Source organism: Neofelis nebulosa, chromosome 5, assembly GCF_028018385.1.
Source record: "Neofelis nebulosa isolate mNeoNeb1 chromosome 5, mNeoNeb1.pri, whole genome shotgun sequence".
Classification (NCBI taxonomy): domain Eukaryota; kingdom Metazoa; phylum Chordata; class Mammalia; order Carnivora; family Felidae; genus Neofelis; species Neofelis nebulosa.
In genome coordinates, this window is record NC_080786.1 from 124,565,567 (window position 1) to 124,592,709 (window position 27,143).

The following is a 27,143-nucleotide window of genomic DNA, read 5'->3' on the forward strand; positions in this document are numbered from 1 at the left end:
TTTTTCATATTGTAATTTTTAACATAGTGTTGATCAACTAAGAGAAATGCCTTGTGCCTAAAACATTACCCAAACCTGTTAGAAAATTAAGCGTCTCTGTGTGTGCACATGTGTGTGTATGTGTATGTGTGTGTACATGTACATACATGCATAAATGACCAGATTAATTTTAACATGGTAAGCCAGAAAGAATATGGGCTTTGAAGTCAAATAGAATGAGGCTGGAGTTCAAGTGATATAATACCTTGAGTGAGAGCTCTCAGAACTTGTTTCCTCTTGGGATTTAATGAAACCAAAATTGGAAATCAGAGGCTTTTGTTGTCTCACTTTCAAGGCCTAGCCATGATAGTGCAAGACTGTTAAAATATTGCCCATTGCCATTGAAATAATTTACCATTCCTTAATTTTTATAAATGGTGGACTTTACCACTATTTTTGTCCAATTGCTGGCCTTTGGACTTTTCCACTGCCAAAGCAAATGTAGCAGTAAATTTGATTGCAATACTCATATGTCCTGAATTTGATTTTTTTGTAAACATAAAACTTCACATTACAAAGTATGCATGACTTCTCATTAGAACTCATGGCCATGCAATGGAAAAAAAAAGGGGTGAGGCTAATTCTCAAAATGATATTAGTGATACGTTCACATATATATTTGCCAAGAGAAGTCCTACCTCAGAGAATTAAATAAGTTCAAATGTTAAAATTGAATGGAATATTATTTAATTCCACCCAGATACCTAAAAATTTCTCTGATAACACTATATAGATTGGTCACATCTTTTTTTTTTTGGAATTCTTCCAACTTTTAAGGTCTATATTATTTTATAAATGAGCCTTGAAAACATATAATCAATGCCTCACAATCCCAGTGCAGATCTTCCTGCCCATGGGACCTGTCCCTGTGCTTTAATAAAAACATAATGAATGAGCCTTGGGTATGCAGCTTGTGTCTATGAACAGATTGTAAATTCTTTGAGGGAAAGTGCTACAAAATATACCCATATATAGGATAGTTCTTGCATCCAAACTTTTGTTGATAATGATGCTGAGTCACTTCGAAAAAAAAAAAAAATCTCCTCTCAAAATTAGTTTCCTCTCAAAATTTTCCTCTCAAAATTAGTTTCCTTTAAACTAAATTTGCCTTAGTATCCCCAAAGCACTGTGCTATATATTTGGAATACAAAGAGATAGAATGCATATTCCTTTCTCGAATGAAACCAATATTTAGTTAGGGAGATGGAGAACTTCATTAAAAAGTAGGCTCAGGGGCGCCTGGGTGGCGCAGTCGGTTAAGCGTCCGACTTCAGCCAGGTCACGATCTCGCGGTCCGTGAGTTCGAGCCCCGCCTCAGGCTCTGGGCTGATGGCTCGGAGCCTGGAGCCTGTTTCCGATTCTGTGTCTCCCTCTCTCTCTGCCCCTCCCCCGTTCATGCTCTGTCTCTCTCTGTCCCAAAAATAAATAAAAAACGTTGGAAAAAAAAATTAAAAAAAAAAAAAAAGTAGGCTCAAAGTAGCGTATAATTGTGAAATGCGGGCTTAGAAAGAAAATTGAAACTAAAAAAGAAAATATATATTAGACAGATGTGTGCGAAATTTAACAATGTGAACTTTTTTTTTATAACTTAAAAATTTGCACACGGAATATTGACACAGTAGTGTCACTGAATCCTTAGCTAAGGAAAGTGTTTTTTTGATAGCAAAATGGAAAATTTCACTCAGTTTAGAACAGAACATTAAAAGATAAATGATCTTAAAGACAGTAATTCACCAACTATCATATCTGATAAGTTACTCTACCTACAGATAAAATAATTAATCTTATTTTTGTAAATATCCTAGGTATAAAATTATTAACATTTGTTAAAAACATATAAGATATTCAAATGTAGTATTAATAACTGAAATCCAGTTATTTGTGACTTTCTACCACTGTAAAGATTAACATAATGCTAGTAAAAAATGTACATGACTATGAAATTCAAATTATGAAGTTCTAATCTCCTGAATTACTAAGAAGTTTAACAACTATGTCCTAGATCCGTATATTAAATTCTATTATTTTATCTGAATTATAAACTGAATGGCTGTCAATAATATAACAATGCCTAGTTAAGAGATTCCTGAGAATGAGAGATTCTGAGTATGAGATTCCTGAGTATGAGAAGAGATTCCTGAGTATGAGAAGATTCATGGATAGGACTAACCTTAGATAAACTAAATTCTAAAAAGTCTATTGTTCTCTAGCCTCTCCTATTCTTATATGTTCCTTCCTCCCAGAAAATTCTCCCCTCCGGTGTAATTTGCATTATTTCCCTGTCAGAGGCAGCTAGGACTGAGGAAGGAGCTGAAAATGGATACCATATTGAGTAGTTTGGACTTATCCTATAGTCCAATGGATTTTTAAACTTAAGTATACTGATATTCTATTATATCAGTAATTTGTTAATATCAATAGATTGAACTCAGAAATTATTCCTTTTAATAAAAAAAAAGCTTATACTTCTACTTTCCCTTTTGGTCCCTTAAATTTCAATGTGCTTTGTTGAGTGGGTAGGAACGAAAAAAAGCTGAGCAAATAGCTAATGAGACTGAAGCTAACTGTTCCCAACCTAGTTTGTCCTATGTATGAATATGTATGTTAAGACATTTTCTTTTAATGCTGAGAAACACTCCTTTAGGAAATGGGAGACCAACAATTTATTTTGAACAAAAAAGAATTGTCAACGGATTTTCATTAAAAAAATGATCTGTCTACGGATGCCTGGGTGGCTCAGTCGGTTAAGCATCAGACTTCAGCTCAGGTCATGATCTCACAGTCTGTGAGTTGGAGCCCCATATCGGGCTCTGTGCTGACAGCTCAGAGCCTGGAGATTGCTTCGGATTCTGTGTGTCCCTCTCCCTCTTTCTCTGCCCCTTCCTCCCTCTCTCTCTTTCTCTCTCTCTCTCTCTCAAAAATAAATAAACATTAAAAAAATAATATTTTGTCTATGCTGTGGAGGGTCCATGAGGGGAGAACAACATCAAAGTCAGGGAAGTAAATAAAGGGAAAAGAAGATATTGTCAAAATTCAGTTGAAAGATGAAGGTCTGATCTAGACAGTGTGAATAGAAACTGACAGATTCAAAACTGATTCATTTGTCAGTCATTTTTCTAAGCTTTAGATAAGTCTGGAAAAAAATTTCAAAAAGAATAAAATAATACAAGTTCCATAAGTAACTATTTGCACAGATGTTATTTACTAACTAAAGATTGCACAGAACCACTGTTTTGAAAACTATTCTTTGCATCTCAAGCCTTATCAGTCTCTTTACTACTATTGCAATAACATCCCCTTTTGTCCTAGGCTTTGACTCTAAAGCAAAAAATAGAAACTCATTTTTCTAGAAAGTTAATGAATAGAACCAAAGTGCTATTGCCCAAACTGATTCTAATAAAAGAAATCCATTCAAGTCACAAAAAAGGTTAATGTTTAACAGATCATGGCAGAGAAATTTCAGTTGACTTAAGAGTTCGCAACCGAAACATTATGGCAGAATTAGTAAATATTTAGGTTTCCATTAATAGACATTTCCTTATTAATGTCTGCATTAAATATTCAGACAAATACAAACCCTGAAAGACTTTTTTCAAGTGGGCCATCTAGTCAACCTTCCACAAAATTGTTGCATATCTTCTACTTGGATAATGGCTGCCAGGTCTCCATTCTATTGAAAAACTTATATTTGTCTAACATATAATTCTGTTTTCAAAAATTAAGCAAACTTTAAAATAGTTACTATGTATGTGCTATGACTGGTCTTTTAATTATTGGTGTGTCATTAAATAATTGGTTGGCTTTCTAGGTATAATTATAAACAGGTGAACTTTTTGTTTACAATATTTTAAGATAAAGCTGAAGGCTTTGATGAAGTTTTTATTCAACTTCTCTCTCTGAGTTTTAAAATCATATTTTAATTGACACTATCCATCTGGATTTAGTGTCAGATCTCACAGGTAAAGGGCTGAATCCTACAAGACTGCGTTCTACCACCTCAGATACCAATTACAATCACTGTGTTCTCATGGCTCCTTCCTCTGTTTGATAATTGCTCAAGCAGTTCACAGAACTCAGGAAAACAGTTTACAGTTGACCCTTGGACAACATGGGTTTGAAATGCATGGATTCACTTATATGTAGATTTTTTTCAATACAGTATGTGGAGTTTTTTCAATACTGTACAGTACAAAAAATTCATATTTTAACTTTAAAGAATAAGTTTGTGTCCTATGGTGACTAATTTGATTACATAGCAAAATAGAAGATATGCCCTATTTTTAATCAGTTACTTCTTAGCTATAGATTTTTTGGGAAAAAAAAAGATTTTAAGCTTGGTTGCTATTTAGTAGGCATGACTCATGGGGCAAACTGAAACCAAAACTATCCTTTCATCACATTTCCTTTTTTCTTTAGCATTAGGAATAGTTTTCACTTGATACTAGATGAAACATTTGAAGTTCTCATGATCCCTTTGTTAGTTTTTGGTAGTTATACGTTGGTTGTACAGTCAGCTTATATCAAAAACAAAGCCTTGTGTCAGAAATCGCACTGTTCAGTCCCCAATAATCAAAACTCTGACCTTGATTTATCCTATCTTCTCTCTTCACCCAGGGCTGGTTAATGACTGGCCATTTGGGGGGTAGAGGGTACAGGAAAGCAGTCTTTCTGTCTCACTCATCCCATCCTGTACTCACCTGTTCCTGTAAACACCACTCTTCAATTAATAAGAGTGGAAGCCAAATGGGGAAAGGGAAGTTCTTACTTGGTCAGCTACTTTCACAAGATGACATTGCAGGAACTTGGCCTGGCAGGTGTTTAAAGGGATTGTGGACTTTTTGGAGGCTAGCCTCCTCTGGCTACAATACCTGTGACTACTTATGCAATAACATTTCTTCAGATGCCTGCATCTCTCTCATCTCTACTTTAGACAGAGACTAGCAGTTAGAGTCCTGTTGCCCATCCTGGAAGTCCAGCTGAATAGAATTCAAAATAGCTCCAGGATGGCTCCACTCTTGTCATCTACATCTCATCCACAGGAAAAATTCATGAATTTTTTGCCCTACCACTAGTGAAAATGCACGTATCTCACAAATGAACCCTCTTCTTTCTCTCAGCCCCGCCACCTCAGAAAGCCATGAGCTTGCACTAAAGAATGTCAAGGCATTTGTCAGCTGGCAGATCAAAGGATCCCCCAAACTGTGAGGGCATATCCATGCTCCAATAAGCACTTTAATAAAGCTCCTCTTTCTATGTTTCAGGTAGAGAAAGGAGGACTCCCACTCCTCATCCTTGGATGAGTCCTGTTAGTGGGACTAAGAATCCAGAACCAGGTCTTGAAGGAAATCTCTGCACAAATACTCTGTTCTTACTTCACTTTCTTTTTCAATCCTTTCATTATGGGTTCTAGAGACTTCTAGCCAGTTATTTACTTATTTTTGGATGATTTGCATTTTGATTTCACATCTCACTTTAGAATTTTATATCTGTAGAATACAGCGCTTCCAATTTTCATGTGCTGTTATGTTAATATTGGTCATTTTGATAATAACACACCAGTTAAATTTCTATTAAGTAACAAATGATAATAAAGATTCTCATTTATTATACAAATTATTCTACTCCAAATTTTACATATAAGTCCTTTTGTAAAAAAAAGAGTATACATTTGAAGCATGCATTCTGTAGTTTTATTCACATTTAAGAAAGATGTATCTTTTACTCTCTGCTTCCTCTTCCTCCATGCAAACCAAAAATCAATATGCAGATGCTAGATTTACAGACTCCCTTAGGATGACAGATCAATAAAGAACCCCATCGAAAAATACTTGCCTGGAGGAGGAAAATATAAACTTTTTCTTAATCTCTATAAGGCTTTGCTCCCAGGACCAAGCACTTCTCATTTGGTGTTAATAGTACTGAATTTTCTTACTGCTTTTTCATGTCAAAGGCACTCTTCAAATATGTACTTAATTAAGCCTCTCTCTTAACAGAGGTGGCCCTGTTCTCATCCTCTAGCCTCCCTTTTCTATCTCCTGTGTGGAAAGTTCTCTTTGAAGTCATGCAGGAGAGATGTGCAAGGATGAAGGGATGAGAACAGAGCCAAGGGCGCTTGTAATGAACTTTTGATGGAAAAGAAGTTTAGATTAATGCAGCTATTCTAGCTACCCTCTATTTAGAATTCTTATAAGTGGAAATACTAAATTACAGAAAGATAATGAGTCAGATTTTATATTAGCTCTGAAAGTCTTGCCCTCTAAAAGCATTTGTGGACATCCTATGGATTCCTGAGGATTTAGAACTCTGCAGATTTCCGGTTTTATAGGACTTACTTATTTTGTATTATGCCTGGATTCTTTATGTTTATCTCTTATGATTGTCTTGAAGTTCACAGCTGGAACTTATTAAAAGGTATCTGTTTGTCTGAATGCTTCTCCTTGGATTAAATCTTGAAGGAAGTTCATGATGATTTGTAACTATGCATATTATCCATAACTACACTTTTGGAAATAGATGTTGATCATTTGAGAAAGTGTTTTCTAACTGCTTATAATACAGAGGCAATTTCAACAGTAGAATTATACCTAATGTTACTATACAGTAGTTGCCAAATAATTCATTTTAATTTTTTATCTGTGGTTATCTCAGTCAATTCCCAGAAAATTATTTTCTTACATTGTTCATTTAAAGGTTTCCAAAAAGATGCAGCAAATATATACAATATAAATAACTTAATGGTCATAAGTTTCATAATTATAGGAACTTTTTCTTCATTGTACTCTTGTTCAGGCATGCTGAATCTTCTTTGGGACATTAAATTTCATAGATTGTTTCCTGTCGTATTATGGCAAATATTATTTTAATTTTTTCATGCATTGCAGACAGGATATAGAAGTAGAGTAAGAGCCATCTTGCATACTTGATTTCCAATTTACCTGAACTTATTAAAAGAACTGTTGGGAGTCATTTTTTTTTTTAATCCTTAAATTGTTTTCCAGGTTACGGATATTCTATTCAGCAGTGAAATTGTCCTTACTGGTTTCTGCAAGATATTGATTGCGTTTCTCATATTTTAATAGGCTTATGCTTAGAAGTGTTAAAGTGAAGATTTTTGGAGATTTTTACAGAAAAATTGTTTTTATATTTCCAGTATTTTTTTCAACAATTTCTAATATGCATTGATCAAGGAAGTCCTCGCATTTTCTTCCTTTTGCTAAGTTACTTTCTGTTATTTAATTATTTTTTTAATGTTTACGTATTTATTTTGAGAGAGAGAGTGCATGTGCTAGCAGCAGAGAGGCAGACAGAGAGGGAGGGAGAGAAGTAGAGAGAGAATCCAAACTGTCAGTGCAGACCCAACTTGGGGCTCCATCTCATGAGCTGCGATATCATGACCTGAGCTAAAATTAAGAGTCGGATGTTCAACCAAACGAGCCACCCAGGCGCCCCTGTCATTTAATTACACCTGTGCCTATTCGATTTTTCATCTACATTCAGACCACTTCAATTTTATTATGCAATCATTCCTGCCATACAATTGAAAATAAAGTTATATCAGTTCATTATATTTTATTTATTTGTATTTATTTTTATTTTACTTATTTAGTTAAAGGCAATTACATCCTAATTATACCTGTCAAACCTTACAAAATAATACTTACTGAAAACTAAATTTTGCATTAAAATAATATAAGTAAAATAAATTATTATGCTGAACAAGACCCCTTGTTTAAATATATTTATTTATTTATTTATTTATTTATTTAATGTTTATTTTTGAGAGAGAGAGAGAAAAAAACAGAGTGTGAGTGGGGAGGGGCAGAGAGAGAGAGGGAGACACAGAATCTGAAGCAGTCTCCAAGCTCTAATCTGTCAGTACAGAGCCTAATGCAGGGCTGGAACGCCTGAACTGCGAGATCATGACCTGAGCCGAAGTTGGATGCTTAACCAACTGAGCCACCCAGGCACCCCTAAATCTATTTTAGATGATAATCTTTTGTCAGCAGTTATAAAGCCTGCATACCTGATTCACACAACTTCCAATACTAAATAAGGTGAAGATAAAGCTCTGAATATTTTAGTTTAAGCTCTCTGTAGAAGTATTGATTCTTTTGATGTATACTTTTCTATCACTCACATGCTATTATTATATAATAATTAGATAAGTACCATATACATGGCATCAAAACTGAATGTAAATCCCCCAAGTACTTAGCACCTATTTTTCTCTCTGCCTACACTCTTAACCCTATCTGCCTTCTCTTCATCAACTATATCTCAGTTTCATATGACCTATTCAGAGAGGAATTTGGGGGCACCCCATCTAAAGAACACTCCTCCTGAGTCACACCTATTTAGCACCCTGCTTTTATTTCCTCCATTCTATTTATCAATATCTGAATATTTTTATTTATTCACTTACTTATATATTTTCTGTCTCTGCCAATTGAAATACAAGCTCCATGAGGCCAGCAACTTTGTCTCTTTCATTCATTATTGAATCTCTGGGTAATAGAATAGTTCCTGACCCTTGGTAAACTCTCAATAAATATGTGTTCATTCACTTAACACACATCTGTTGAATAAATGCATACATCATTAAATGAACTTCATAGCAGTGCATTTAAAGTCAGGGAAGAGATAATCCATACAAAGCAAGGTAGAATTGATAGGTAACATCAAGATTTAGAAGCCTAGTGGTCATTTAGAGTCCTTAGGGTAAATGCAGCGAAGATCATGAAAAGTGCAAGGTCTCCTTTTGGCTTTTACTTTTTAGTATCACTGTTAGAGAGCAGCACTGTGTAAAGCTGGAATTCTCAGTATCCTATAAAATGGAATTTACTTGTACACAGCACCTGATGATTGTTAAATATCCTAAATATTTTCAATCCAACTTGGCCTGAAATTCTATCCAACAGTCACTACAAACTGGGTTTTTATATGACTACCACTTAAATGAATATATTACCTCTCATATGATTCACCTTTCAGTACACAAAATTAAATGTTCTGAGGTTCATTTTCAAAGGAAAGTGCCAGCATCTAATATAATGAGTTTGGTTTCATTGGGACTAAAGTGAGTTAAAACTGTTGCTGGGCCCAACTGTATTAGTTAGGGAGAAGGCTAAGCTGCTCTAATAAGATACTCCAAAATATAGAAGCTTAAAAATACAAATGGAATTTTCTCTGATTAGAATCCCAAAAGTGACCATACTGCAGCTCATGGGAAGGGGAAAGTATAAAGAATTCACATACCCAATATTTTAAGACCCGTAGCTAAAGGACCACATCTAGCTGTAAGAGAGTCCAAGAAATATGGTCTCTAACTGAGCAACCATATTCCCAGCAACAAATCATCCATGGAAGAATGCAAAAAGAAATCTATTTTTGACACCTAGCTATTTCAACCATCAGCCAAAGAGAGCATGAGGATGGTGGTCCATGAGGAAAGCACTGGATGGTTACGAGGGGTATGTTCAAATAAGAAACAAACACAAAAACAAAAAAACAAAAATAGATTTCAGTAACATGATGCAGTATTGATGCCAATTTTATATTAGCTTACATCAATTTTGAAATGGCAACTTATGCAGTGGATAACTCCTTAAAGCCGTTTTATAACTACATCAGAGAACCGAATTGAGAAACCCTGTCATTCTGTCCTGTACAAAAGCATTTTTGTTTGTTCTATATAAAGGAGGTGTAAGGCAAGGCATCCTAGAGCAAAAAGTCAACTCCCATATGTGAAGTGTGTTCCTTAATAAATACCATGTCATGAACTGTCATATTTTACGTCTACTTCTAAATATAACTTTCTGTTACTCTGCAAATTCAATGGCACTTGATCTTTTCAAAAATGTAGCTGCCTAGCATCTTCCGATTTTTCTGTGACCCTCTCTTTGCTCTCACAAAAGTGGAATATACATATACCATTAAGTGAATTAAAATATTTAGTCATTTCCGTTTTTATTCAATTATTTTTGCCTTTGTAACATTATTTAAAACCATAGAAAAGTACTAAACTACAGTTTATGCCTTTTTTCTACAAATATTTGCTAGCCCACCATCTAGCACTGTTTTGGGCACAGAAGATTAAAAAACCAACCAAACAAACAAACAAAAAACAAAAAAACAAGAATGATAGGTAAGTTGCCTTTAGTGAAATCATGGCCACAGTCTTTTTAGTGGGGAAAGCAAGGAGGGTTTACTTGTGCCAACAGGCCAACTGACAGAGAGAGAATTTCACCAAAAAAATGTTTAATCTAACTTAATTTTTTAATTAAGAAAGCAATCTCATGGGGTGCCTGGGTGGCTCCGTCGAGTAAGCATCCAGCTCTTGGTCTTAGCTCAGGTCATGGTCTCATGGTTGGTGGGTTCCAGCCATGCCTCAGGCTCTATGCTGACAGCAGAGAGCTTGCTTGGGATTCTCTCTCTCTCCCTCTCTCTCTGCCTCTCTCCTTCTCTCTCTAAAAATAAATAAATAAACTTAAAAAAAAAGAAAAGCAATCTCAGTCCCTTAAGCGTCTAGTTCTTGGGTTCAGCTCAAGTCATGGTCTCACAGTTGTGGTCTCCAGACCCGCTTTGGGCTCTGCCCTGACTGACGATGTGGAACCTGCTGGGGATTCTCTCTCCCTCTCTTTCTGCCCCTCCCCTGCTGACTCTCTCTGTCTCTCTCTCTCTAAGTAAACTTTAAAAAAGTTTAAACAAGAAAGCAATCTCCAGTAATTCCAAATATATTTTAAATTTCTTAAAATTAGATTTCTTTCTATTGACCATTTCTATTTTTTATTAGATAAGACTAAATTTTAAAACACATTTATATTGGGTCAGCTTCCCTATGATAAGTAATAAGTTTTAAACTGCAGATTGTATGTATGCTAGCAATTATCAAGATGTCAACTGGAATAGGCCTATGTGGCAGATGGATGAGGCATAACGCCCAGAATCAAAGTATCCTAAAAGCTTATGCTTTAATTGTGAAAACTTATAATTCTTCATATTAGGAAATACAGTCAGTCATAGCAGGGAAGTTCATTTTGAAGTTTAAAAAGTCAATCTTCTTAGCACTCTGCCGCCCAGTGTTTGGCTCTTGCTGCCGCAATGAGGGAGATAGTGCACCTGCAGGCCAGACAATGCAGCAACCAGATCAGTGCCAAGTTCGGTGGGGGGGGATGGGACGGTGGTGGAGTAATGATCAGTGACAAGCCTGGCATCGACCACAGACATTTACCACAGAGACAGCGACCTGAAGTTGAAGCAGATCAATGTGTACTACAACAAGGCCACCAGTGGCAAGTACGTGTCTTGCGCTGAGCTCCCGGACCGGGAGCTGGGCACCATGGACTCCAAGCGCTAAGGACCCTTCAGGCAAATCTTCAGGAAAGACAACTTTGTTTTGGGTCAGAGTGGTATTGGGAACAACTGGGCCAAGAGTCAATACACAGAACGTGCAGAGCTGGTCGGCCTGGTGCTGAATGTTCTGAGGAAGGAAGCTGAAAACGATGACTGCCTGCAGGGCTTCTAGCTGACCCACTCCCTGGGTAGGGGGAATGAGTCTGCGATGGGTACCCCCCTCATCAGCAAGATACAAGAGAAGTACCCAGACAGTATCATGAGCACATTCAGTATGGTGCCCTCCACCGAGGTGTCAGATATGGTGGTGGAGCCCTATGATGCTACCCTCTCAGTCCACCAGCTTGTAGAAAACAGTCAAAACCTTCTGCATTGATAACAAGACCCTCTATGATATCTACTTCAGAACGCTAAAACTGACCACACCCACCTATTGGGAGGTCACCCACCTGGTGTCAGCCACCATGAGTGGGGTCACCACCTGCCTGCATTTTCCTGGCCAGCTCAATGCTGACCCTGCACAAGCTGGCTGTCAATATGGCCCTCTTCCCCTGCCTGAACTTCTTCATGTCCAGCCTCGCCCCATTGATCAGCAGAGGCAGCCAACGGTACTGGGCCCTGAGGTTGCTTAAGTTTACCCAGAAGATGTTCAATGCCAAGAACGTGATGGCTGTCTGTGACCTTTGCCACTACCTCTATCCGACCATGGTTACAGTGTTCAGGGGCCACATGTCCATGAAGAGGGTGGACAAGCAGATGCTAAATGTTAGTGGAATATATCCCTAACATGAAGATATCTGTGATATCCCGAGGGCTAGAAATGTCTGCCACCTTCATCGGCAATAGCACAGGCATCCAGGAACTGTTGAAGTGTATCTCAGAGGAGTTCACAGCCATGCTCAGGTGCAAGGGCTTCTGTGCTGGGACACAGGTGAAGGCACCTGCATTGTACACAGGTGAGGGCATGGAGGAGATGGAGATCACCGAGGCTGAGAGCAACTTGAATGACCTGGTGTCTGAATACCAGTAGTACCAGGATTCCAGGGCTGAGAAAGAAGGTGAGTTTGAGGAGGAGGCAGAGGAAGAGGTGGCCTAGAGCTGATAGCTAGTAAAGCATGTGGAAGCCATGTGAACTCAAAATTCACTCACAACCTGTTATCTGATAACCATGTCTCTGTGTGCACTTGCTCTTTTTCCTGTCTTGACACCACATGCTGTATAGACGCCACCATTAAAGCATTTGAATAGTTAAAAAAAAAAATACCCTTATCTTCTTAACTTGAAAATAATTCTAGTGGCAATTAAACTCTTATCAAAAGAAATAAAAAATAAAGAAGAATCAGTTTAGAGGAGATCTTTATTTACTTTTAAAATTTATTTTAGCAAGAGAGAGAGCACGTACAAGTAGGAGAGAGGGTCACAGTGGGAGGGAGGGATGAAGGGAGGGAGGGAGGGAGGGAGGGAGACAGAGAGAGAGAGAGAAAGAGAAAATCTCAAGCAAGCTCCATGCTCAGCACTGAGTCTGATGCTGGGCTCAATCCCACAACCCTGGAATCATGACAGCTGAAACCAAGGGTTGGATGCTCTTGAGTCACACAGGACCCCCTAGAGGAGTTCTTTAAAGACCGTCAACTCTAATCTCTGGACTTTAGACAGGAGTCAAATTTAAACATACATAACATATTTTGTTGACTACTGTGTTTTTACATACCTAGAGAGATATTCCTATAGACGTCCAATCAGTTTTCCTACCTTAAAATCTTCCATAACTCCAAGGCATATTGTTTTCTATCTTTCTCTTCAATGTCTTAGTTCTAGATATTCCTTATAGGATAGATTTATGTTCAGTCCAAAACCATTACATACAAAAGCACTGTGACATCACAGGTTAATTCGGAAACCCATAACAATCCTGTTAGTGTCAAAATTGTCTCTAACGAAAGACAAGATTGCATGAGCTTGCCTCATTTTGTTCCGAAATATTTGTTGATGGTAAAAAGAAAAAAAAAAATGTGATTGTTGACCTAATAACATACTGAAAATGCTATTGTTAGAAAGACCAATTCTGTTTTCTCTGAGTATATTGTGGAACCTGGGAGAACAGCCTAATAAGAGATTTTTGTATTAAGAGGGTGGGTGTGAAGGTTCCACTTAGCTTCCTCTAAGAGAAGTGCCTGTTTGAATACAGAAACCACATGGAAACAGATGCCTTGAAATGTTCCAGCCAATTTGACCATATAAATGTATATGAATCCTCCTCTGTCACGAAGACCATCAGTGTAAACAACTGGTAGTTTACAGGCTGTATAATCCATTTCCACTTGGAAAAAAGCTGTGCTGGTTATTTTTAGACAGTCTCTTACATAAGGTACTAAAATGCACCCTATTAAATAAGTTAACACCCATATCAAAATGCTTTTTTATTTCCATGGAGAAAATTAAATCCTCTGGATTTTGTGACTAAGAATCTCATGTTTCATAGAATATCTTTATCTTTCTCCACTTCTGAGTATTTTTCTCATTCCCCTCTTCCCCACCCCTCCCTCAATAGTTAAGACTAAAAACCTGAAACACTTTTTTATATTCTGACCTTCATCATAGAACACTGTTTCTTTGCACCAAGCTGATAATTAAAAGTTTTTGGATATTTTCTGGTTGGCGTACTGGGTGATTAGTCCATTGAAATGTGTTTCCAGGGGCGCCTGGGTGGCGCAGTCGGTTGAGCGTCCGACTTCAGCCAGGTCACAATCTCGCGGTCCGTCCGTGAGTTCGAGCCCCGCGTCAGGCTCTGGGCTGATGGCTCGGAGCCTGGAGCCTGTTTCCAATTCTGTGTCTCCCTCTCTCTCTGCCCCTCCCCCGTTCATGCTCTGTCTCTCTCTGTCCCAAAATAAATAAAAAAATGTTGAGAAAAAAAAAAAAAAAAAAAAGAAATGTGTTTCCACAGCCTTTTTTTGTAGTTCTCTATTGCTACGCATCTTTTTTCTTTTTATGTTTGTCTGAATTGAACTATATTTACCATCTGCTGTTACAGGCTCTCAAATGATCTGAAACCTTTGAATTCTGTTAAATCCTTCTTCATTATTGCTTTTTTAGTAGTATCTATAAAGTCTATCTATTTCCCTCCTAAGGATTTCCTTATCTCTATCATTTACATACTCCAGTCGCTAAGACTCTCTCTCATTTTGCTTCTATTCCATGTTTTGTATTTATTTACAGGATGCTGATATGAAGTACCTTCAGTGACATTTTGATTGTTTAATATATTAGATCCTTTGAATTTGTTTTAGCTGTTGTCTTATAGTTACTTTTCTCCCACAGTATAAAAGTTTTACTTCTCGGAGCACCTGGGTGGCTTAGTCAGTTAAGTATCCGACTTTGGCTCAGGGCATAATTTTGTGGTTCGTGAGCCCCGCCCCACGTTGGGCTCTGTGCTGACAGCTCAGAGCCCGGAGCCTGATTTGGATTCTGGGTCACCCTCTCCCTCCATTCCTCCCCCACTCATACTCTGTTTCTCTCTCTAAAAAATAAATTAAAAAATTTTAAAAAGTTTTACTTTTCAGGTCTTTTCCTTTATTAAGGATAGGTTTCTCTATCTCATTTTTAAAATAAATTCAACATTTGGTAGAAATGAGCTTTGTTTTGTTTTGTTTTGGTGGGTTTTGTTTGTTTTGTTTTTTTAAGTAATGAGCATGATATTGCCCTGAAAAGAGGTAGAAAAGAAAAAAAAAACCTGTTCTAATCTAAACTTTTGGGGCAAATCAACAGCATTCTCTCTCTCTTTTTTTTTTTTTCCGTCATATTTATCTCAACACATACAAGGATTCAGAACCTTTCCATAGCATCTTGGTGTCCATAGGCAATCATGGTATAAAACTTCACAGAAAGTGCTAAGTGGGAGGAAAGGGCAACACACATTTGTGATAACACATCCAGTGATATTCTAGGTAATATAACCTACATCCATTTACAGAGATTTTGTGCTAATCAGTCATTGACTCCTTAATTCATTTTTTCATTCATTCATTCACTCATTCATTCATTTATAAATCTTTCAGTTATCAATTACTACATAACAAGATACCTCAAAATTAGTGGCTGAAATCAGTAACAATTTCTTATTTCTCACAATTCTGTGGATTGACTTGAATCACCTAGGCTGTTTTTCTGCTCCATCTGGTTGGGGTTACTCATGAAGCTTCATTCTGCCAGGGGTTTTGCTGGAGTTGGAATCTCCCAGGTGACTCCATCCCCATATTTGCTGGGGTGATTGGAATGGCTGAGAAGTGCTGAACTTCTCTCTCCAGCAGAGTAACAAGATGTCTTACATAGTGGTTCAGGGTTCCAAGAAGGCAAAGTAGAAATTGCTGGCCCCATTAAAGGATAGGTCAAACACTGACACAGCATTATTTCTTCTGCATTCTGTTGACTGAAGTTCACAAATCCAGCCCAGATTCAAAGAGGGTAATAGATTCCACTTCTTGATGAGAGGAGTGGCATGTCTAGGCTTGGGAGAAATTTTTGCCTAGCCAAAACTCACATTCCTTACAGATGCAAAATGCACTCATCTCCAAACAAGATACCCAACGTTTTATTCAATCATGGCATCAGGTAGCTCAAAGTACAAGATGTCCTCATTTAAATTAGGTCCAGATATGGATGAGGCTTACCAGATACAACTCCCTTTTTTTTTACAAGTATATTCCTTGTAGTTTTATTTGTAATTGCAAAAATTTGATAAATATCCATCAGTAGAAGTTAAATGAATTAAAGTTCTTCCATGGGGTTATTAAAGAGATCAAGGTAAAATGAGACTCTGTTTGAATTAAAAGTTGGTGTATGTACTAATGCTCCTTTTAACCTAAAAACCTCTGGACTTAAAAATACAACTTATCTGACCCTTGCATAACCAACATCCAATGGTGACACAGGGACAAAACAACTCTAATAGACACTTCTGTTCACAAAGGAGAAGAATGGAAATCATAGTCATGAGTTCATAGCAATTCTAAAACTACAACTGGGCAAACAAAAGGAAAGATGGAAGGAAAGGGCAGGGAAGGGAAAGAAAAAGAAGAGGACAGGAGAGAAATGAAAAACGAGTAAAATAAAATAGACTAGGAACATGTTTTCAGATCTCCCAATTTCATGAGAGGCAGAAAACATTTCTTGATTCGTCCCGTTTTGCTTTTTGGCAATGGTTCCCTAATCCACTGTTCTTGGCTGGCTTCACTATCTGGTGTCTTGGCTCTTCCCTCTGAGATGCCTTTCCTTTTCCATTAAAAAAAAATGCCCATATTTTAATCTGAGAAGTTCTTTCAACCTGCTTTCTGCCTAGAAATTTGGAGCCTACAGTCCCTTTTTTGGCTTAAACTGCCCTTGTGGTTCTGACTACATGTTGTGTTTTCTAGTAAAATTTTCCTAAAAACGTTGTGAGTTTCTATAAATATTTTTAAATTTCACCCCTTGCCCCCAAAGTCTCATGGTTTAGGTTTTTGTTATGTTTGCACCTACTCCCAGGTACTAATTTCTGTATCACTCAACATTCAGTAAGGGAAGCAGAACAGCAATTAGACATGAGATAAGGGATTACAAGAATTAGAACTCACACAAATGTGGGGGATATTTGGGAAGTGAAGACCCAAGAGGGAAATTTGAAGGATCAGAAAAATTACTGATAGTTCTGAGAGGCCAGTCATATCCAGCTACTGAAACAAGACCATGAAATAGAACCTAACAGCAAAGTCTATGGGAAGCTCTTGCTTTTCTGAATACCCATATAAGAAACTAGTGACAATACTGAAGCTGCTGTTGGTCATCAGGGTCAACAGTAAGGAAGAACTAGACCTAAAGCAGAGTTGAGAGAGGACAAGCCTGGACCTGTCAATACCTCTGTAATTGTCTGTCACTACAACTAACCTTGACAAACTTCAGACGACAGTGTCTGCTGCTTAACTTTCATATCCCAAATTTCATACAAGTTTTTATTTTTTATTTTTTTTTTAATTTTTTTTTTAATTTTTTTTTTTTAACGTTTATTTATTTTTGAGACAGAGAGAGACAGAGCATGAACGGGGGAGGGGCAGAGAGAGAGGGAGACACAGAATCGGAAACAGGCTCCAGGCTCCGAGCCATCAGCCCAGAGCCTGACGTGGGGCTCGAACTCACGGACCGCGAGATCGTGACCTGGCTGAAGTCGGACGCTTAACCGACTGAGCCACCCAGGCGCCCCTATACAAGTTTTTATTTTGGCCAACTCTGACCTTGTACAGGGAAGAGTTTCTAAGAAATGGAATTTCCAAGTTAAGAAAAGTGACAGACAAACCATTTCGTCACAGAAAGGAAGGGAAGGGTATAAATTGATTCAATAAATTACAGTGACATCAGAAAGAGCCAATTGAAGTTTCCATGACAAACCAACATGTGAACAATTTACATCTTGACATTTCTACATTTCAGAAAGATCACTGAGAAACTTGAGTAGTGGCTCAAAACTCGGATTTTAATTTGAATTTTAACTCTAGACCTGCCACTTACTAGTAATATTGCCTTTGGAAAGTTATTTAACTTCTCTAAATTTCCCCCCTAAAATATAGGGATAATAATAACAGTCTTCATGTTGTAAAATAATGTGTCTAAAGTCACTGACACAGGACTGGAATACATTAGGCATTTGATTTTTCTTGGTTGGCATTATTATCCTTGATATCATAAAATGTCTTAATCTTCTTAAGGCACATTAAATTTTCAAGTGTTTAGCATCAATTACCACAGTATCTAGAGGCCTGAAAGAATGGATATTTCCCAATATGAATATGCAATGACTAATTTTATCATTGTGATGATTAATTTTATTATTAACCAGTGTGAATTTGACTGGCCATGGGGTACCCAGATTAATTATTTCTGGGTGTGTCTGGGATGGTGTTTCTGCATGAGATTAGTATCTGAACCAGTACAGTGAATAGATTGCCCTCCCCAGTGTGGGTGAGCCTTATCCAACCTATTGAAGGCCTGAATAGAACAAAAGACAGAGGAAGGAGGAATTCATCCCTTTTTTTTCCTGCTCAGTACCTGAACTAAAACATCTCATTTCATCTTCTCCTGCCCTCAGACTGGGATTTACAGTATCAGCTTTCCTGATTCTCAGGTCTTCAGACTCATAATAAATTACATCACAGGCTTTCCTGATTCTCCAGTTTGCAGACTGCAGGACTTCTCAGCCCCAGCATTGCTTAGTCAATCTCTCTCCCTCCCCCTTCTCCTTATCTCCTCAAAGTCTATAAAAAAAAGTACAATGCAATTTTCCATTGAGCAGGAAAATATAGGTTTGCATGCAAGCCTGCTAATTGTGTGAACCTTGGTTCACTCCATCACACTAGAATCAATTTCCTCATCTATAAAATGGGAAAAATAGGGGTGGCTGGGTGGCTCAGTCGGATAAGCATCCGACTTCAACTCAGGTCACGATCTCGCGGTCTGTGAGTTCGAGCCCCGCGTCGGGCTCTGGGCTGATGGCTCAGAGCCTGGAGCCTGCTTCGGATTCTGTGTCTCCCTCTCTCTCTGCTCCTCCCCCGTTCATGCTCTGCCTCTCTCTGTCTCAAAAGTAAATAAATGTTAAAAAAATAAATAAATAAAATAAAATAAAATAGGAAAAATATAATGCCTGGATTTCAGAATTGAGATGACATCTATACCACACATTGGGGTCACAAGTACACAATAAATGTTTCTTTTAGAACTATTAAATTCCACCACCCTCCAGATAAGGAGGCAGAGCCCTGAAGTCTTAGAAGTATCAACAAAAGTATTTCTGCAAAAACAGTTTCTCATAAATTTGTGAACAAACTTGACATATAATACCGAGTTGTTCTGATGATTATAGAATCCTAAACACTGAATCCTCAGTCTCCTAACCAAGGCATTAGTTGATCCTTCCCTTTCTCAATACAAGACTGATCTGAAGGGACATCCCAGCCCCAGAGCTTCCATGAGACTCTCTGAGGCCTTTGTTGTGAGTGTCTCTCAGTTCAACTTCTCCTTCTGCTCAGTCTTGCTTTATTCTCTCTTCAATGGCTACTTATCTAGAGAACATTCCCAAATAAAATTACTCCATTAAAGTTCTGCATCTCAAAGTTTGGTTCCCAGAAAAACCAGGGAGGGGAGGGGTGCTGAGGGAGGAGAGAAAATGGGAGTTGGGGAGTCATCCATCTTCAAATAAGTCAAATAGATATATATAGAACTTTTCAGAGAACACTCAAGACAGAGATACTACCTGTGGCATTTACAAAATAGTTTGCTTGGAGCAATGTTGAGATTAGACTACCCTATGGTAGAAACGGGTGTCATTAATAACATAGAGATTAAAGACCAGATAAGTCTTATTACTCTGCTTCCTATCTTTCTATGTCCATATCTATGGACCCTACCATCTTCACTTCTGCTTCATCTCGGACCAAAATTGGTACCAGCAATGGCATATTAAGGCAGAGACACAAACCTTAGACATAAGATGATATTGACACTGGCCACCAGATGAACACCTTCACCAACAAAAGAAAATAAGATTTGGAATGTTTTTTAATATGCTGCAGATTGTTTAAAATCAAAGAGTTCACTGATGATGCAGTGAAATGTATGTCTCGCCAAGAACGAAAGCCCAAGTGCTGAGCTACATATTTCTTTATAGAAAGTGAACACTATTATTCTCTGAAACATCTGCCCAGGTATTTGATTGTTAGAGATTGTAAACGGCAACCTCATAAAAAGCTTAGTCAGAATAGATTGAAGGTGATCCCATTTGAAATGAGGAACAAGGCCCCTCTGACTATCCAACAGCAAGAAAGACAAAAGACTACAATATTTTGACCAGCATGAGAGTTACCTCTACCCCTTGCCCACTCTTTTCTAATTATTTGTAATGTGTTGAGAAGTGATATGATTCAAATATTAGGGAGTTATTGCTGTGAATCTCATAGGAATATCCTGAGAGAAGCTCAGGCAGAAATACATATTTAAGCAATTTTTTAAACTAGTATGTTTACATTTTAGAAATGACTCATCACATTCTATTGTGTAAATACATATTTAGACTAGTAAAACTCTTTAGAAAGCTATGAATTAAAGCCAAATGTAAGTATTGGAGTTAATCTTTTTTGCTTCCTTTAAGCGCCATTTTGAATGAGTGGGGTGAAATTGGACATTGTGTGTGTATAATGATGAAAAATGGTAGGCTACAATGAGGAATAATTATTTTGATTTCCAGAGCATAATGGCCTATGAATTATGTTTAAAATTAATGAAAGAGAAGATAGAGAATGATTTGAATCTCATCAGTAGCTATTTTTCTCTTTCTCTGAGGCAGCAATGAGCCATCTTCTAAGGGATTTGAACTTTTGTGAGCAAGTCCCTCTAAGCTTCTAAAAGGTCTTAATTTGAAGCTGAACCTTTTTAATGATGATTTGTCTCGCTTCAAAGAACAAACAAATAAGCAGTTGGACTTCCTGAGAGGTTTTCAGTGTATAAAGACAATTTCTTTGCAAATGGAAATAAGTTTTTAACATTTGGAAGGACATGTACATTCCAGCATATCCTTTTGCCACGAAAGATCCCTTCTCTCTTCAATGCTACAAGTGGCTATAAAAAGAGAGGTTATTTTCCTACCAAAAGCAACTTGGATTTAAAAAGAGAAAAGAGGTGTTTTTAATTTTTTTAAATTTTATTCTAATTGCATCCTCTAACACTAAATAAAGAAGAGCATTATCTTTCAATATAGTTATGTCAAATCTAGAAGTATTGTTTTGCCCTATATTTACCTGTTTAGTCCTCTATTAGAACATGCTTACATTTCTTGTTTTTTTTTTAGAAGAAACATCTTGCAGCAGAGATGGAAAGTTACGCTATTTTTTTTAAGTTTATTTATTGTGAAAGAGAGAGTGTGAGCAGAGGAGGGGCAGAGAGAGAGGGAGAGGGTGGGCATTAGAGAGAATACAAAGCAGGCTCCATGCTGTCAGCGTGGAGCCCTCAGCAATGCAGGGCTCAATCTCAAGAAACGTGAGATCATGACCTGAGCTGAAATCAAGAGTCAGATTCTTAACTGACTGAGCCATCCTGGCGCCCCCAAAAATCACATTATTAGAGATATAACTATACGGAAAGCAAAATTCTGCAACATGTTTGAAACGAGAAAGTTACCATCTCTCAGATATTCTATGTGAACATCCAAAATCCAACTTAAGCATCAAGAAGCACACAGTTCTTGTCACTCAACATTACATCCTCCATCCCAGATACTATAGGTGACTTCAAGGACAAGCTGATATAGTCATTCTGCTCACAAACTATCAGTTGTCTCTTGAATCAAATTCTTTTCCCCCAAACTCAATTCCTTCACTGTATATATAGAGTGGCTTTTCTTAGTCCTGGATTTCCTGAAATATAGCGCATAAAACACTTGTCTAAAAGTCAGTTTTCAGGGATATATAATATTCTCGTATTTGGTATAAGTAGTTTTCTATTTATTTTATAATTACCTTCTATTAATGTTTTTTTTCCCATTTACAATAATAATATTGTATAAAAAGTGTAAAAGTAAGTAACAATAAAAATTGTTAAAGTAAGTGTAAATAATTCAAAATGTTAATTAAAATAATATGGCATATTTATGAAGAAGCTTATGCAGAGAGAGGATGGAGATGGGAGGAGAGTATGGGAAAAGCACCCTCACACACAAAAGCAGCTGGAGAGAAAGTGGAAAAGTCAAAACAGCCACAGGGACTGAACTAAAAATGGAGAAAGGAGAAAGGAGAGGGTTTTAATTCCATTAAGACTCTATAAACAGGGGGAATGCAGAGTCTGAAACTCTGCAGCTCAATATCTGGCAGTGGTCTGGTGGGAAGAGTGAATCCCTGGGAGCAGAGTGGGGTCTGGGAGGTCCTCGGGTCACACGGGGAGAAGTGTTTCCACTGCTGGAAGGACAGTTGGTAGAAGCTGTGCAGCCACCTGATCCCAGAAGACCCTAGAGAACAACCACATTTGCTGGTGCTGAAACAAGGTTGTTAAGGATGAAGCCTGGTGCCAGATGTGTGTTGTGATTTACCATAATCCCTGAAATGCTGCTGCTACATGATCTCGTGAACTTTTTCTGGGGCAGACTGGCACACAGCCACTGCCTCTGGGCATTGGCAGTAGCACGGTCCTGTGAATGTTCCTGCGTGTGGCCAGTACCTGGCCATTGCATGGTGAGAACTTCCCCCAGAGGATTTGAGTGGGTCAAAGCCACAGTCCCTCAAAGATGAGGGGTTAGGAGGGGCGCCTGGGTGGCACAGTCGGTTAAGCGTCCGACTTCAGCCAGGTCACGATCTCGCGGTCCGTGAGTTCGAGCCCCGCGTCGGGCTCTGGGCCGATGGCTCGGAGCCTGGAGCCTGTTTCCGATTCTGTGTCTCCCTCTCTCTCTGCCCCTCCCCCGTTCATGCTCTGTCTCTCTCTGTCCCAAAAATAAATAAAAAATGTTGAAAAAAAAAATTAAAAAAAAAAAAAAAAAAAAAAAAGATGAGGGGTTAGGAAACAGTTTCCTGACACAAAACTCAGGAAGGAGGTGACACCTGGTAACCTGATGGCTTGGTCACAGAAAGGGTAAAAGTGGGGAGTGGACTAAAGCCAGTCGCAAAAAACAGGTGTGCAATTGCTGATCAGGGAGAACAGAGTTCCCATTCTGAGATTGGGTAGCTGGGTGACGTCATTTTCACCCCTCCCGTGCATGCGCATACATACCTACAAGCACCACAACAATCCACCCCAGTAAGCTAAGCAGCACCATCTAGGGGAGATCGGAGTTGTTACACTAAGCCCCACCCAACTGGGCCAACCTCACTATTCAGGAACACCATAAATCTCTCCACCTGCTTAGTTTACAGACTATAAAGTGCTTCAAGGTTTGAGTTCTAGAGGAAAACAATGTAATTTCAATGGCGTTTCAGTCTGTTCACTGGTCCATCTATTCAGTTTTTTTTTTCTTTTTCATTTCTTTTCTTTTTCCTCAATACAGAAAGAGAAAAACTTTATTTTTATTTTCAATTTTTACTGAAAATATTTTTCATTATTTTTTCTACTATACTTTTTACTTTTTTGTAAATTTTTCAATTCTATTTTACTTCCATCATTTCATTTTATTCTATTTCATTTTATTCATTTTCTCAAATTTTCAGAGGTTTTCCTTTTTGTCCCCTTTTTTCTCTATCAAACCCCTTTCAATAACAACACCAAAACACACCTAGGATCTAACATCGTCTATTTGATTTTTCTGTGTGTGTGTATTGTTCTTAACTTTTTTAATTTTCATTTTTTTTTACCTTATTAATTCCTTTTCTTCCTTCAAAATGACAAAATGAAGGAATTCACCACAAAAGGAAGAGCAGGAAGAAATGACAGCTAGGGAGTTAACACAGATACAAGCAAGATGTCTGAAACAGAACTTAGAATCACAAAAATAAGAATACTAGCTGGGGTCAAAAATAGATTAGAATCCCTGTCTGTGGCAATAAAAGTAGTAAAAGCTACTCAGGGTGAAATACAAAATGCTATAACTGAGCTGCAATCTTGAATGTATGCCACGGTGGCAAGGGTGGATGTGCAGAGCAGCGAAACAGCTATGTAGAGGACAAACTTACGGAGAATAATAAAGCAGAAAAAAAAGAGGGAGACTAAGGCAAAAGAGAACAATTTAAGAATTAGAGAAATCAATGACTCATTAAAAAGGAACAACATCAGAATCATAGGGGTACCAGAAGATGAAGACAGAGAAAAAGGGGTAGAAGGGTTATGTGAGCAAATCATAGCAGAAAACTTTCCTAAGCTGGGGTAAGACACCGGCATCAAAATCCTGGAAGCACAGAGGACTCCCATAAGATTCAACAAAAACAGACCATCAACAAGGTATATCACAGTCAAATTCACAAAATACTCAGGCAAGGAAAGAATCATGAAAGCAACAAGGGGAAAAAAAGTCCTTAACCTACAAGGGAAGACAGATCAGGTTTGTAGCAGACCTATCCACAGAAACTTGGCAGGCCAGAAAGGAGTGGCAGGATATATTCAATGTGCTGAATTGGAAAAATATGCAGCCAAGAATTTTTTATTCAGCAAAGTGTCATTCAAAATAGAAGGAGAGATTAAAATTTTCCCAGATAAAAGTTAAGGGAGTTCATGACCACTAAACCAGCCCTGCAAGAAATTTTAAAGGGGACTCTCTGAGGGCAGAAAAGACAAAAAAAAAAAAACAAAAAACAAAAAACAAAAACAAAAAACGATATCAACAAAGACCAGAAAGGACCAGAGAACACCACCAGGAACTCCAACTCCACAAGAAACATAATGGCAATAAATTCATATATTTCAGTACTCACTCTAAACGTCAATGAACTCGATGCTCCAATCAAAAGATATAGCATAACAGAATGGATAAGAAAATAAGACCCATCTATATGCTGTTCACAGGAGACCCACTTTAGACCTAAAGACACATTCAGATTGAAAGTAAACGGAGAACAATCTATCATGCTAATTGTCGACAAAAGAAAGCCAGAGTAGCCATACTTATATATCAGACAATCTAGACTTTAAAATAAAGACTGTAACAAGAGATGAAGAAGGGCATAATATCATAATTAAGGGGTCTATCCACCAAGAAGACCTAACAATTGTAAACATTTATGCTTCAAATGTGGAAGCACCCAAATATATAAATCAATTAATCACAAACATAAAGAAACTCATTGATAATAATACCATAATAGCAGAGGACTTCAACAACCCACTTATAGCAATGGACAGATCATCTAAACAGAAAATCAACAAGGAAACAATGGCTTTGAATGACACACTAGACCAGATGGACGTAACAGATATATTCACAACAATTCATCCTAAAGCAGTGGAATATACATTCTTTGCCAGTGCACATGAAATGTTTTTCAGAATAGATCACATACTGGGACACAAATGAGCCCTCAACAAGTACAAAAAGACAGAGATCATACCGTGCATACTTTCAGACCACAATGCTATGAAACACGAAATCAACCACAAAAAAAATTTGGAAAAATAACAAATACTTGGAGACTGAAGAACGTCCTACTAAAGCATGAATGAGCTAACCAAGAAATTGACAAGGAAATTAAAAAGTACATGGAAGCCAATGAAAATAATACCACCACAGATTAGAGCAGAAATCAATGCCACCAAAGCCAAAAAAAAAAAAAAAAAAAAAAAAAATAGAATAGATTAATGAAACCAGAAGCTGGTTCTTTGAAAGAACTAACAAAATTGATAAACCACTAGCCAGTTTGATCAAAAAGAAAAAGGATGGACCCAAATAAATAAAATCAAGAACGAAAGAGGAGAGATCACCACCAACACAGCAGAAATAAAAACAATAATAAGAGACTATTACGAGCAATTATATGCCAATAAAATGGGCTTTCTGGAAGAAATGGACAAATTCCTAGAAACATATACACTACCAAAACTGAAACAGGAAGAAATAGAAAAGTTGAACAGACCCATAATCAGTAAAGAAATAGAGTTAGTAATAAAAATCTCCAAAAAAAAACAAGAGTCAAGGGCCAGATGGCTTTCCAGGGGAAATCTACCAAACATTTAAGGAAGCGTTAACACCTGTTCTTTTGAAGCTGTTCCAAAAAATAGAAATGGAAGGAAAACTTCCAAACTCTTTCTATGAAGCCAGCATTACCTTAATTTCAAAACCGGACAAAGACCCCACTAAAAAGGATAACTACAGACCGACTTCCCTGATGAATATGGATGCAAAAATCTACAACAAGATATCAGCCAACTGGATCCAACAATACATTAAAAAAATTATTCACTGCGACCAAGTGGATTTATACTTGGATTTATACTTGGGATGCGGGGCTGGTTCAGTATTTGCAAAACAATGAATGTGATTCATCACATCAATAAAAGAAAGGACAAGAACCATCTGATTCTCTCAATAGATACAGAGAAAGCATTTGACAAAATACAGCATCCTTTCTTAGTAAAAACCCTTAAGAAGGTAGAGATAGAAGGATCATACTTCGAGATCATGAAAGCCATATATGAAAGACCCAATGCTAATATCATCCTCAATGGGAAAAAACTGAGAGCTTTCCCCCTAAGGAAAGACAGGGATTTCCACTCTCACCACTGTTATTCAACATAGTATTGGAAGTCTTAGCCTCTGCAATCAGACAACACAAAGAAATAAAAGGCATCCAAATTGGCTAGGAGGAGGCCAAACTTTCACTCTTCACATATGACATGGTACTCTGTATGGAAAACCCAAAAGATTCCACCAAAAAACTGCTAGAACTGATCCATGAATTCATCAAAGTGGCAGGATATAAAATCTATGCAGATAAATCAGTTGCATTCCTATACACCACCAATGGAGCAACAGAAGAAAAATCAAGGAATCAATCCCAATTATAATTCACCAAAACCCATAAAATACCTAGGAATAAATCTAACCAAAGAGGTGAAAAATCTATATACTGAAAACTATAGAAAGCTTATGAAAGAAGTTAAAGACATGAAAAAATGGAAAAATATCCCACGTTCCTGGATAGCAAGAGCAAATATTGTTAAAATGTCAATACTACCCAAAGCAGTCTACATATTCAATGCAATACCTATCAAACTAACACCAGCATTCTTCACAGAGCTAGAATAAGCAATCCTAAAATTTGTATGGAACC

General features: G+C 37.5%; 1 long non-coding RNA gene and 1 pseudogene across 1 annotated transcript in view; one reads left to right on the forward strand and one right to left on the reverse strand.

Annotated features, from left to right (window-relative positions):
* Positions 1-27,143, reverse strand: part of LOC131512693 (uncharacterized) — a 176,656-nt gene that overhangs the window by 63,839 nt on the left and 85,674 nt on the right. The gene's annotated exons all lie outside the window — the stretch shown is intronic.
* LOC131512692 (tubulin beta-4B chain-like) lies at positions 11,113-12,487 on the forward strand (annotated as a pseudogene).